At 57.9% G+C, this 14,368-nt stretch overlaps 1 long non-coding RNA gene across 1 annotated transcript in view; it reads left to right on the forward strand.

The window, feature by feature from the left end:
- Nucleotides 1–3,548, forward strand: part of LOC143401100 (uncharacterized) — a 36,912-nt gene extending 33,364 nt beyond the window's left edge. Inside the window, exons 4-6 of the long non-coding RNA XR_013155509.1 lie at nt 542–658; nt 753–831; nt 1,775–3,548. This is a non-coding gene — a long non-coding RNA (uncharacterized LOC143401100). The remainder of the gene's footprint in view (nt 1–541; nt 659–752; nt 832–1,774) is intronic.
- Nucleotides 3,549–14,368: the final 10,820 nt, after the last annotated feature.

A 14,368-nucleotide genomic window follows, 5' to 3' on the forward strand; every position in this document is an offset into this window, starting at 1 on the left:
CAGCACACCCTGCTATGAGAAAGGCCCCTCTGCAGCTCACAGCAGGCCCCAGAGGCTTCGCCCAGCACCCCCGCCCCCGCCTTCCCTCAGGGACTGAGCCACCCCCTGCACCTCCCTCCAGAGTGGGTGCTCCCTCTACTTGCCGCGTTCCCACCACGAGTGGTGAATTCTCCTACCTGTGGAAACTGGCTGTGTGGTTAGGGCCTGAGCCGTCTGGGAGAAGCTCCTGTTGATGCAGCAGGTAACGTGACTAGACGGTGAGAGCTGTGACCTGTCCTCCATCCCGGCTTGAGCCGGGTGGTGCTGAAGGCAGGTGGACTGGCTGGAGGTGGTGGCCCCGGGCTGTGCCCTGGAAGGGTGCGTCTCCCTTGTGCCCTTCCCCTGGGCCCCTCTGCTTCATGGCTTCCATGTCCTGAGCTGCTTTCCGCCATGATGTTCCACCTCACCTCCAGCCCAGAGCAGTGGAGTCGCCCATCCGTGGACTGAAACTCTGAAACCATGAGCCAAAATGAACTGTTCCTTTAATACTTGCTCTTGTCAGGTCCTTGGGTCGCAGTGACAAAGAGCTGACTAACACCTCTTGGGACAGTGATCACTGGGCTTTGAGCACGGCTTTCCCAGGACAGTGGCACAGTGAAGGTCCCTGGAGTGGACTCAGGTCAGCTCACGCTCCTAAGTACCCGGGGGATCTGGAGAGCCTGGTGTGAAGGAAGCGTGGCTTAGCTCAGATCGCGGCACTGTGTCCCGTGTAGGAGTGCCACCATCAGGACCCAGGTCCCTGCTGGGTGGAGGAGCCAGTCACTCTTCACGGTCTCTTTCCTCTTAGCCAAGGTAAGTGACAGGACTCTGGGGGACTTTGGTCACCCTACATGCAGCCCATGCCTCCTGAAGTCCCGGCAGTGGCTCTCAGTACCTACTGTTCCACAGCTCAGGGACGTGCATCACTGGAGCCCTGGGCTTGAGTGGCTGGCCAACCACGTGGAGGGGGACAGAGGAGGAGGCCAAAGGACACTCCGTGGAGGGTGTGCAAGCGGGTGGGAGACAGGACAGGGAGCACAGGGATCCTGTTGGGATGGGAAGGTTTGGGTACAGCTCAGGCTGGGGGGAGAACTAGGGGAGCCCACGCACAAGTGGTGACATGAGAACTGGAAATGAGTGGGGGCTTCTCAGGGTGAGAGGGGAGGGGTTGTGCCAGGCAGAGGAGGAGCAAAGCTGATGCACAGAGTGGGCCCAGGAGTCTCCTGCGGCCACTGGAGCTACCGTGGGGAAGGGCAGCTCAGATAAGGCGGTGGGCAGCTGTAGCCACATGGCGACCACTGGTGCTGTGTCCCCTGGACACCCCCCGTCTAGCTATTCCAGGTTGTCTCACAGAGAGCCTTTGAGTTACAAGGACACGCACCCCCCTGTTGGTGTTATGGAAATTCTTGGGGATTAACCGCTGCCCTCAGAGCCAGGGGACGGTGCATCAGCCTTACTGAATGCCAGAGGGAGTTTGCGTGAGATGAAGTCAAGAGTCTCCGTCTAGAGTCCTTAGATGTGAGGTGTCCCCCAAACTCACGTGTGAGACGATGGAAGGTTAGGCTTGGGTTCTGAGAGACTTAACCCAGTCGGTGAAAGGATCCCTGATGGGATTAGCTGAGTGGTGACTGCAGGCTGCAGGAGGTGGGTCACTGGGGGTGACCCTTGGGAATACATATTTGGGAGCTGAACCTAGTCTCTCTCTGCTTCCTGATCATGTCCTGAGCCACTTCCCTCCGCCACACTCTTCTGCCAGGATGTCCTGCCTCACCCTGAGCCCAGGAATGGAGCCAGCTGTCTGAACACCTGAACCATGAGCCCCAGGTCAACTTTTCCTTCTGGTAGCTCTTCTTGTCAGGACTTTGGGTCGTAGCAGTGAGGAGCTGACTAAGACCTCTCCAAATCTGCTACAAGCTTCAGGTAAGAACTTGCTGGAGTCATGACACGGCAACCTGCTTCTTCAGCTGTGCATGGAAATTCTCAGGGGAGAATATGGTGTACTCCTGGCTTAAGTCCCTAAAAACATCCTGCATTGGTGGCAAAAGTTCCAGGTTTCCGTGTGCCTGCTGAGGGGTGAATGGCTGAGACATCTTGCTCTTGGTTCTTACTGCAGATGGGTCTCAACCGTGTCCCACGAGTTAGATTTAGCCTGAATAAGGAGTAGCTTAGAAGGCCTCAGAAGCCATTGCTGCTCCAGGGCTAATGATCTACAAATAAACAGGTGCCTAAGGAGACGCACTTAGGCGCTTTTCAACTCTACCCACTTGGGCTTTGTGGCACGTAGGGAAGGCAGGGCCATGTGTCTCTCTTGTGCCTGATTTAAGTGCTTGCTGGATATGACAGAAGGATGCCCACCTGTTTGTCCTTCTGTGAGACGAGTTGGTGACCTTACGACTGTGTTAGTCAGCTTTAAGTTGCTGTGACAGAAATACCTGACAAGAACAGCCTAGAGGGAAAGTCATTTTGGGCTCATGGTCTCAGCGGTCTCAGTCCATGGACAGCCAGCTCCAGTCCCTGGGGCTCGAGGTGAACATCATGGTGGAAGAGGGTGGTGGAGGCAAGCAGCTTAGGTCATGGCAGAGAGGAAGCAGAGAGAGACTATGGAGCCAGAGCCAAGGTAGGGTCCCCAAGGATACCCCGCCCCTTGCTCGGTGATGGCTTCCCCCGGCCATGCCGCACCTCCTGCAGTCACTGCCCACGAGCCACTTGAATGACTGATCCACCAGATGGATCATCTGCTGCTGCGGTCCAGCCCTCACGGTCTAGTCGTTGCCCCTCGGAGCGGCCCTGATCTTTTCAGGGGGCGCCCCATATCCAGACCCTGACCCTGGCTCGTCCTCTCACTTGGAGTCTGTAAGCCAGCTCTCTTCGGGCGCACCAGTCTGACTGACTGAAACCCCAGACATCTCTGTCACTCACAGCTCTGCGGGGTCCTCAGAACCAGAGCCTCTGGCGCCTGCAGCCTTTGCCCCAGACCTGGGGGCTCGTGGGCCTGCCCTCACTCTGCGGCCCTCAGGCTCCCGAGCAGGGCTGCTTCCAGGGGCGGCCCTCTGCCCCGCTACCCTCCACAGGCTGACTCTCTACTTCCCTCGGTGCGGGGCCACCCCGCCCCAGGGCCTGCCGACAGCTTTGCACCCTGTGCTGATCTCGCAGGAAAGCCATGCGGCTCCAACACAGTCGCCTCCTCCACAGCAGGTGACAGGCGCTAGGAAGCGTAGGCCCCAGGGCCTGCCTGTCACTCAGGTCTTCAGGAGCCAGAGTGACCCTGGAGGTGTGGTGCGATGTCTGAAGCAACAGAAGGCCCCACCCGGGCCCTCCTCAACTTGGTGAAAATGTCACAAAGCCGTCACTGTGACATTCCTCTCTCGGTCGGCTGGGCCCTCTGACTCCCGTGTAAGTAAAGAAATCTGCAAACGCATGCAGCGCTATTGTCCCCGAGTTACTCTGTTGGCTCTGGAAGCAGCTGCACCTAAGTTAGCCATCGGCCTCAGGCAGGGAGGGACACGGGTTGGTCCCCAAGCGCAGAATCCCACAGAGCCCAGACGGAGCCTTAGGAATGGATCAGACAGGCCTCCAGCTTCTCAGTGCTGAGGTGAGGGGCAGAACCATCCAAAGTCCCAGGGCTTCCGGAACGACACTTTTGCCCTCTGGAATTTACACATGGGCACTGACAGTTGGGCAGCCCAGCAAGCTGCCCCGGGGTTGTCGTCAAATGGTCTCCGTTTCTGATTGTCCAGCTTTCTACCCAAGGCCGCCTCCCATCATGGCTGGACCATCCGCCTGGTAAGGAGACTGGGTGGGAAATGCCAGAACTTGTTTGCTCTGCAGAGTGTCCTGTGAGGTGGGACAGAGTCTGCAAAGTGCTCGAGGCGTCAGTCCTGCTCCTTAGGCAGGAGTCCTCACCCTCACAGCAGAGTCCAGCGCTGTCTCTCAGACAGGTGACACAACGCCCTGACTCAGCCTGAGCCATGGAAGAATCCTGGTAATGGTCTCCTTGTGAGCAACACTGACTTTAAAAGTTGAAGTCTTAGTATATGAAAATGTCTTTCAAATGTTCACATCAAAAGATGATTTCATCTTTATAATCAATAATTTAAGAAATTGCCAGTGAAATCTCTCTCTCTCTCTCTCTCTCTCTCTCTCTCTCTCCCCCCCCCCCTCTCTCTCTCTCACACACACACACACACACACACACACAGACACACACACACATTGTCTTTTAGCTCATTGCCCTGGGGGCTGTTTGAAGACCCCATCTGAGGATCAGTGATGGGCCGTGCTGAGTCTGGCCTTGCAGGACAGAGGACTTCAGTTAAACTCAACCTGGCCACTGACCAGCTCTGAACACTCAGGTGGGCTGCTAAACCTCTCTGAGCCCCAGGCTGCTTTTCAGCAGAGAGGGGTCCCTCCTCCTTTGGGTGGTGGTGAGGGTCACAGGAAGCATGGGTGGGTGCGGGGCCCATGACAGACACCCACTGAGAGCACTGCTGGCTGAGCGCTGGTGGAGCAGGATTCGGAGCCTCAGTTCTGAGATGAGCTCCGTGATCTCTAGGACTGACTGTGGCTTGGGCAATAGCTGCTTCTGGGCTGTCAGCGTGGAGTCCTTGGGCTTAGGGAGAGCCCCCAGAGGCCGTGCCGCTCTCTCTGACCTGCAGGGGTGCCCCTCAAGCTCACCCAGGCTCTGCCATGCCCAAGGTCCTCCACCGAGGCTGGTCTGGCGATGCCTGTAACCCAGATGAGGCTCTGGTGGCATCCCCAGGTGCGTTTGTGCCCAAGCAGGCAGGAGCATCGACCGCCTTTCACTGCTGGTGAAAAGCTGAGTGTAGAAGAGGCAGGGCCATGTGGTCTTGCCCGTGAGTCGCCGATGGTGCCCAGAGCTTCCGGAGGCCGCTTTCCCTTCCTCCCAGCCTGCTCCTCCCCCGGCCCAGCCCAGGTCCACAGACATCTGGCAGCAGAGCTTCCCTGTGGTGTGGGTCAGAGGCAGCAGCTGACATCCAGCTCCCAGTGGCCCCTTTGCCCCATCCCTGCCCGCCCTGACCACTGAAGTCGCATCGTGCCTGGAGGAGCACGGGGGAGGATTTGCTCCTGCTGGACGGCCCTGGCCTCTGCACACTCCCTGTGAAAGCCGCTGAAGACAAGGGCCAGCAGCGGGAAGAGTTAGGGTGAGCTGCTCAAACTCGCAGGACATTCCAGAGAGCTCCCTGAGTCCTGCCCGGCAGCGTGGCTTCTGGTTCCACTGCTCTGGTGAGAACAGGAACGAGGTGCTGTCTTTTCTCCGGCAGTGGAACCTCAATACCAGCGTCCTGCCACACATACACCTGCCTTCTTAATTGTCACTCCTGGTGTCCCTGCTTCTGAGGACACACCCTGCCTGTGGTGAGGGCAGCCAGCTCTCCAGGGGCAGTGGTGAGCCCACCGTGGCTTTGAGCATAATTTTACCCTCCAGAGAATTCTTTTTAAAGCCTTAAGTCCATCAAACAATGCACAAACTGGAAAAAGCTGTGGAAAATATGTTAATTGCTCTGTGGAGAAGCCCCTTCGGGTGAGAATCAAGGACAGGGACTGGTTCCGGCATGCCAGGTAACCTCCCGCTCTCGCTGCCTGAATGGCCACCACTGGAGGATAAGAAGTGCCGTTCCGAGTAGGGCCTGCTGGCTTCCACTCCCACGTGTCCTGCAGAGGGAATCCTAAGGATCTCAGGCTCTGGCTCATGCGGCTGGGCTGACTACCTACACTTGCACAAGTCGGGGTGGCTGAAGCCCTGCGGTTGGTGAGCCAGGATACTCCAGGTGCCACCAGGGAGTGGTGCCCTCCCGTGTGGCTGGGCTCAGGACACACACCAGCTTGGGGACCACGGCTCTGACTTCTTTGCATTAGTCCTCCTCTAAGGAGGACGCACTTGATGACGCCAGCGGGACTCCCGGGGACGGCCACCAAGTGCTGGCACCCACTGAGTCTCCTTGTCCCCTCACCCTGAGTGTCCTGGACAGCATCATGACAGGGCCTGTCTTCAGCCTGTCGGGAGCCTCCAGCACCCCACACTCTGAGGGGGTGTGCTGCGCCTGAGCTCCCCTGAGCAAAGCAGGTGGACCGTGAACCGATGTGCCCAAGGCTCAGGCACCCTGAGGGCTGGGATCCGCTGGGCGTGGTACAGCACCAAGGAGGGCGAGAGCAGGTTGCCATTGAAAACACCCCAGTCAGTCACCCAAAGAGGCCTCAGAAGAGGGGACAGAATCTTCTTTTCAGCAATTTGTGTGGTTAATTTTAGCATCCTAAAATACCAGGGCCTGGTTTCTGTACCTGACTTGGGCTCCTACTTGTGCCTGAGCTTTTGGGGTTGGATTCCTAGTTGCATGAGCTGTAGACAGGGGCTATCTGGCTCACCTGGGCCAGGGACTCAGGTGAAGAGGGGGCTCTTCCAGGGTGGTCTCCAGCGGTGGCATGTCAGTGGCTCAGTCGGTAAGTGGACGCCAGATCGGGCAGGCCTGTTTTTTCCTGGCAGAGGGAGGGGTGGGTGGCCCTGTGCTGCTCCCTCTCCCCAGGCTCTGCTCTTGGCGGGAGTTTCAGTGACAGAGGCTCTTGCTGTGCCAGCTGGAAGCATGCTGCTCCGCTGGTTGTCTGCCATGCCTGCTGCAAGGCCACCGGCTTGGCAAACCTTGGTCAGAGGCGGATTGTGGATGCGAGGGGCCATGACTGGTGGTCCCTGTGAGGACTGAAGTGCGTTTGGAAAGCCCAGTTCATTAAGGTACCAGGACACTTTCCATCATTTCCCTTGTGTTCATGTGGGATGCGTCACCTCCAAGGTTATCTGATGGATTGCTTCCTGCCGCCCCTTCGAGGAGGGCTGGCCTTGATGGCATCTCAGTCCATGCGCTGACCTCACCCTTGGTCTGCCACCTCCCTGGGTGGGGAGCACATTTCTCCACCACCACACCATTTTTAGAAGGAAAAACTTAAAGAATGGTTCTCATTATTTAAAGGTCTCAAATTGCACAATTGAAGAAGCTAAGAGTCACACTCTCAGGGCCTGGCCTGGTTGGAAGAGAGTCTGCATTTTATGTCCCTTGGTCATTGGAATGTTCTGGATGTGCCGTGGTCTGTTCCAGAAAGCAAAAACCTAAGTACTGGGGAATGTTTGGGGAAATTATTGGAGCTTAGCTCAGTATTATTTAGTGAGCTGGGGGTGTGATGGTGTGGTCAGATGTTTCCTTGAAACTCAGCTGAGGGCAGTCTGTACCTCCAGAGGGTTTAGGAAGGACTGGCATTTCCTGCCTCTGGTGTGTTGCTAGGCCCTTGGCTCTGGCCTTCCTGGCCCAGAGCGGGCAGGCCGTGGGGAGGGTCATGCTGCCCAGGCTCCCCTGGTAGGACACCTCGGGGTTCCACGTCCCTCCATTACCAGGCCAGTGCCTCCTGAGCCCAGAGCACTCCTCTGTGTCTCTCTCGAGACATTTACTTTCATCTGTCAAAAAGTTGCCAAGAGTGATGGTCAGGTTAGGGTGGGTGACTTTCAAACTGCCACAAGGAAGTGGCGACGCTGAGGAGCAACCTCTGACCTCTGACCTCTCACCTTAACTCTGACCCTGGGTTTGCCCCGTGGTCTGCGGCAGGCCCAGGCAGTCAGGTCTCAGCACCACTCTGTTTCACACCTGGGCTTGCAGAGGCCAACAGGACCACACAGAAGCACAGGCCTTGCCAGAGAGGGATGTCCCTGGCACAACCCCCTAGGAACACCTTCGTCATGTGCCTGTGTCAACAGGACGGTGTGAGGGGCCCAGAGGGACCAGCATGGACGTGGAAAGACCTGGTTGTTTTCCTACAGCCTTCATTAACGTTTAAAGTCATGGAAACCTCACACAGGCAAACCACCAGGTCTTTTCAGCAGGATTTTTCTGCAAGGAGGAGCCCTAGGGCAGGAGGGTTTGGTGAGCCCTGCCTGTGCTGTCAAGGGCGGGAGAGGACCCCACAAACCTCACAAGTGGGGACCGCCAGGCCATGCGGTCGTTCTCAAAGGAGGGTGTGAAGGGCGTGGCTGCCAGTGCTGTGATCAGCCCCCCAGGAGCAACTCGGACATGCTGCAGTGTCCGGAGCGTCCAGCGCCTGGCGCCCCCCCTGCCAGACACCTGGCTCCTGGCTGTCTTTCAGCACCCACTATAATTCTGCCTTATTATGCAACCGTTGCTTCTTCATCTGGGACTTGAGTTGGAAGTGCAGCAATGTCAGCTTTCTGTTTTCTTTTCTCTGGTGGAGCCAGAGGCTGTCGGCAGAGGCTGGGCTGGGCGTGGCACGACTGAGGTCAGTCTCTTTCAGAAAGTCCCAGTGCGAATGCCTATCTGGGTCCCCAGAGCAGGAGCATTTGGTCTCACGAGGCATATTTGGGGCAAGAGGACTCATTCTGCCCAGACAGCCCCAGGCCTTGGGGTGCTGGGGTTCCTAATGGTGTGAGGGCCAGTGTCAAAGGGTGAGTGACCCCAGTGTCCTTCCAGGTGTGCAAGGACAGTTGTGCCTGCATACGGGAGCCGGGTGAGCAGTTAGGAGGAGACGCAGCCTGGTTCAGTTTAACGTTGAAAGTCCATTCAGTCCCCACTCAGAGCTGCCCGCGTGTTTATTTCTGTCTCTCTGTGTTTACACAGGAATGTTGCGAACCCTCGGGAGGCACAGTGACCTGCTTGTGCACAGCTGGCCTGTGGGTGGGCACAAAATGCACCTGAGCAAGAGCAGACGAGCCCCACATGCCTGCTGCTTGAAGTTTGGAGGACCCCAGGATGAGAGGGACACTTTCTCAAGAGTCAGAGTGACCAGAGTGCCCCTGGCGCTGGCAGGGAGTGGGGTGGGAAGAGTCCTCATGTGGAGTCTGAAGACGTGTGTAAGAAGTGGCAGGGCCTGGGGGCTGTCCCCTGCCGGCCTCTGCCTCTGCAGCACAGGGGTGAAGTACCGCGGCCTCTCCACGGAGCACCTCGGGGCCCAGCACTCAGTCATGGAGAAAAGCCGCCTCCAGGGTTTTCTTGGTTCCAATGTTCTTTCCTTCTTTCCTTCTTTCCTTATTGGACTGGAAGGAGGTCAGCATGGTATCCCCGGAGAGGCCTGGACCCAGTGATCTTGGGCTGTTTGAATGGGTCCTGGGTCTCCCTGGGAAGGTCACAATGGTGCAGAGGAGGTTTTCACTGAGGGGACAGTCACAGAGACAGTACTGACACTAGAACTTCCTGAGCCAAGGGAGTGCCCCAGGACCTGCACCATCCCTGGTCTTCTTGGAAGAGAAGGCCTGGGCTCACTGAGCCTGGGGAGGTCCTTCAAGGGGTCATCCTTCTCAGAGGCCTGATGAGTGGTGAGGGGGTATGGCCATCCTCAACCAGGCCCACCTGGGACTCCTGGACACATGGGGTGTCTATCAGAAGGGGAGGATGTCGGTAGCCCGTCCTCCCTGCTGGCACCACATGGCTGCAGGCCCACATCAGTCCTGCAGGTCCACACGGGCAGCTCAGGTGCTGGGCAGAGGAGGGAACCTGGGTGGGATGGCTGCTCACGTTTTCATGAAGATTGAACCAGACTTTGAAACCTGCATGGGTCACCTAAAGGTGACAGGAAGCACAAAGAATCTGCCAGGTGGTGTCCGGAGACAGGAGGGACAGTGCTTTGGGACAGCTGGGTGGAAGCAGGGCCGAGCCAGCCCTGCCAGGCCAAGGTGGAGCTGCAAGGCCCACAGTAAGTGCGTGTTTGTTCCCTGCTTGCCGCGGGGTGGGAAGGGAAGGGACCCAGGGCCAGCACCGGGGCACAGTGAGGTCAGTGGTGGAGATGGTAGGTTCAGGGTCTGCCACTGGTGGGTTCTGTGGCTGGGGACAGCCCTCAGCACTCCCAGCCCTCTTCTGGAAATGGCACCGACCCTCCTTGTGGGGACCCGAGGGTCAGCCCAGTCCATTGAGAAGATGCAGCGTGCTTCAGAGCCTGCGAGAGGGCCCACGAGCCGTTTAAAAAGCCAGACTATTAAGTGCGTGTTTGTTCCCTGCTTGCCGCGGGGTGGGAAGGGAAGGGACCCAGGGCCAGCACCGGGGCACAGTGAGGTCAGTGGTGGAGATGGTAGGTTCAGGGTCTGCCACTGGTGGGTTCTGTGGCTGGGGACAGCCCTCAGCACTCCCAGCCCTCTTCTGGAAATGGCACCGACCCTCCTTGTGGGGACCCGAGGGTCAGCCCAGTCCATTGAGAAGATGCAGCGTGCTTCAGAGCCTGCGAGAGGGCCCACGAGCCGTTTAAAAAGCCAGACTATTGAGGTCCAACCACGTCCCCTCCAATCCATCCCCCTGCCCTTGGCAGCTCCGAGCCTCCTGCCCGTCTGCAGGTCTGCCTGTCGGGATCTCATGGAAACGAGTCATATAAAGTGTGGTCTTGGTAACTGCTGGTTTGGGAGCTCTTTCGGAGCCAGTTGAGTCTTGGAACGTCCGACAGCCCACGTGCTCTCTCAGGTGTGGAGCTGAAACATGGGTCTGAGCAGAGATTGGGAAGGCAGCTGGGTTCCATCAGCGCAGGCTGTGGGCTTGTATGGCAGTTTCATGTTGAATCATAAAAACAAAAACAAACAAACAAAAACCCACAACACTTTAAAAAGAAATGTGAATCAATAAAATTTTTTGTTTTGAGTAAAAAATATATATGAAATCTTTTGAACTTATTTATACTCTATTTCACCTATGAATACGACCTATATTAGATAAAGCTACATCTGTGCGATTATCACTGTAGGCTAAGGAGAACTGAAGGGGATACCCAGCCACTCAGGCGCGGGGCTTTCCTGCCTTTGCAGGGATTTCTGTGCTGATCAGAATGGCTGCTGAGAAGACGGAATGCGTACACACTGGGCTGCCCCCTGCACCCCGGGAAGAGCAGGGATGGTGGGCCTGGGTCCCCATCAAAGACCGGTGCCTGAGTCAGTGTGGAAGTGCATTGCTTCTGTGCAGCAGGCCAGCTCTTGCTAAGGTCAGTCAGGCAGTCAGGGAGGAGGCTCTGGTGGACAAAATCAGGACTCACCCAGCAAGGGGTGCCCGTCCTGTCCTGGCTCCAGCAGGCTCAGCAGAAAGGGCCTCCCTGGCAAGTCTGAGCCACAAGCTCCAAGTCTGGAGAGCAGAGGCTGGCTCTTCAGGCACGTGGCCTGCGGGCATGCTCCTCATGGTGGCACCAGGTGGTGCTCACACCCTGATGACAGTGGGTTTGCCCGACACTTCACCCCTTTAAATTCTAGCTAAGAGGTCCAGATGCTATTATCAGACTGATTTCATAGGCAAGGGGCTGAGGTTCCTGGAGGTTGATGAGCTTGCCTTTGACACACAGATGGTGAGCACTGAGCCAGGGACATCCAGGCCTCACAGCCAGGTTTCCCTTGTCCCTTCACATCCTGAGGCTAGGGTCCCGCTGGGCCGTCAGCAGGTTTGTCAGTGAGATGCCCTCCCTCTTTGCCTCCTCCTTCATCACCAGGCCCCTGGCCCCAGGGCAGCTGCAGTCTCTGCCCTCTGAGCCTCTGGGCCTGTGCTAATGACCTGGCTGAGCTCATTCTCTGCTCACCTGTCTCCACCTTCCTCCTTGAACAGTGGACCAAGGGCACAGGCCGCTCCCTGCTGGCTTCACTGTGTGGCGTTTTCCTGTGGATTCCCTGACTGTGCCCCAGGCTTCCTCTCCTAATCATCCCCACAGCCCGAGAGCTGGCTGGCAGCTGTGAGCCAGGGGCCTCTGTGACAGCTTTGCTCGTGCAGAGGAGGGGTGAGCCCACCAAGAGCTGCCCCTCGCTTTGGGGCTGACTCCTTCAGGCAGGAGCACGTTTTTGTCACCAAAGAACACACAAGATGGCTTCGATGGTCTCGTCCACCTGCTCTGGGCAGAACAAGGGCCTGCCGCAGGGCTGGTGGGCCTCCTAGAAGGTGGGCCTCCAGTTTTCCTGGTAATGAATTATCAGTTAGTGATCTTTCCCAGCAGGACTGTTTCCTTTAAGATGTCTCAGTACTGGCCCAGATGTCCCAAGACATGGCCAGTGGGAGGACAGACGCCTCCCCTGCCCCAGCTTCTCTGGGTGTCCAGGTTCTCTCCTGGCCAGGGCGTGGACGGGGGCTGTGGAGGCTGGATCTGAACTCAAGTCTCCTATTGCCACTAGCACGCAGTTGTCCCTCTCAGGAGCAGGAGGCCTTGGTGACTTGCCCGCTCCACCTGCAGCTCATCTGCAGAGCTTCTTGGAGCTGCCGCCCACCTGCCTCCCACTCACGTTCATGAGGACAGGGGAAGCTGTCCCACCACGCAGCCAGGTGGCCTGCGTTAGCTCCAGCTCCTCAGGGCCCCAGTCTGTGGAGGAGAAAGTGTCACCACCCTTGGTGCCTGAAAACGTCCCTGTGGGGGCTGACAGAACCCACAAGCTGGCCGCCACCCAGTGCCCCAAGTCCAGTCTAGATCTCGTGCATTTTCCCCTCTTCTGTGAGAAAAGCCACATTGTCATGGGATCCAAGGGTCAGGATAGGACAGAGGAGCCCCTGATGCCACCGAGAAGAGCACCTGTGTCTTGAAGGGTGTCGTCATGGTCCTAGCGAGACCCCCTTCACTAGCTGCTCCCTGCCGAGAGCCAGCTGCCTCGGGCAGACCCCTGGATGAACTCCAAGGACCACGTGGTGCCGGCCTGGGACCAGCTGCTGCGTGGAGAGTTCCTCCAGATCAGCAGACCAGGCCTGAGCGTCCTCCCTGACGAGCACTCACGCCCGTGGGAGCTCACGCCCTGTGGTTCTCTGTCACCTCTGTCAAGATCTGTGACTCCATCCTGTTGAGGCAGCACAGGGTGGCTCTTGGGGTCATCTCCTAGCCTGCCTAGGACAGTGGGGGCATCGGGACAGTGTCTGTGGATCCACACAGGCTCCCAGGGGCCCATGCTCGTCCTCTGCCTTTGCTGTGGAGAATTCTGGTCTGCAGCGAGGCCAGGTGGAGTCTAGTCTGCTGCCTGAGCCGCTCCTGAGGATGAGGTGGGAAGGAGTGAGGCTCCCCCTGGCAGGGGGCACTCCCTGTGGGATGGGTGCAGGCCCTCCTTTAGTGGCTCCCTGAGGAGTCAGAGGCTGAAGGCCTCGTGCCGAGGAGCAGCTACATCTCACCAGAGTGGACTCAGCTCTGCCGTGCTGACCATCTCCTCCCTCCCGTCCCAGTCTCTCTTGCCGTCCCTGTGATGGAAGGGAAGGTCAGGAGCTCGATCCTGTGGGCCTGCATGTAGCCCTGGGGCCTGGAGAGCGGGCCAGGGCCGTCGGCTGGTTGTCTTTGAGGGATTCCACCTGGCACCTGCCCTAGGCCCTCTCTAGGTGCACGCTGTGCCCAGCGGGTTCTTAGGACCCCCTTGGAGGCAGTTGAGGTGACAGCTGCATGCTCCGGCACGCTGCATTTGCTTGGCTCTCCAGTAGCGACAGAGAATCCACCTCAACCACCCGATCTCTTCTCCCTGGGCTAAAAGTGCCCAAATATTCAAAGCCCAAATATCCATACCAATGCTGAGCACGGCTTGGAGGCACAAGGGGATCGGGTGACCTGAGTGAGACTCTGTGCTGAGAGCTGGGCCGTCCTGAGCAGGCAGGGAAATGCTCCCTGGGGCTCGGTGCAGGCCTGGGTGGCACCTGGCAGTGGTGGGAGCAGCCTGCCAGGCTCAGTCACCAGCAGGCTTCCTTGCAGGCCCTGTGTGCCACGTGCCTGTGGCCCATGGACACCCATAGCAAGTCCTGGGCATCCGTGGGGACCCTGGAGCCCTGCTCTGGTCATCCTTCATTCTCAGATCTCCCCACCCACAGTAGCTCATGTAAAACACCTAAACCTTCAACCCCCATGCAAACTTCCCTCCCTCCACAGAGGGATTTCAAATCCCTTGTTGATTATTCCCAAAGGGAAGGGGTGCTGACAGACGGGAGGTCACCTTCTTGCCAACATTCTGCACGGCTCCCTGCACCTACACTGAGGGTGTTGGCCTTGGACCTGTGACAACAGAAGAGGCAGGTCCCACCCTGTTTCAGGTGGTTCCTAGGCCCCAATTATATCCCTGGCTGCCTCTCCAGAACCTGCCCGTTTGCCCACCCTCCGTAGCTTCCTGACTACTGGAGTTCTAAAAAGGGAATTAAAAATAGAGATGAATGAGAAGAAGTAGTGGCGAATGGCAACCTACCAGGGGAGAGCTGGTGGCGACGGGCACACCCACCCAGGGGAGAGCTGGTGACGACGGGCACACCCACCCAGGGGAGAGCTGGCATCGTAGCGCATCCCCAAGGCTGAGTGGCAGCAATAGCGTCCCATGCAGGAAGAGACAGAGGAACAAGCATCCCCTTTTGCCTCAAATGAGGGAGCATTTGCCTGTGTT

The sequence above is a fragment of the Callospermophilus lateralis genome, chromosome 6 (assembly GCF_048772815.1).
Source record: "Callospermophilus lateralis isolate mCalLat2 chromosome 6, mCalLat2.hap1, whole genome shotgun sequence".
Classification (NCBI taxonomy): domain Eukaryota; kingdom Metazoa; phylum Chordata; class Mammalia; order Rodentia; family Sciuridae; genus Callospermophilus; species Callospermophilus lateralis.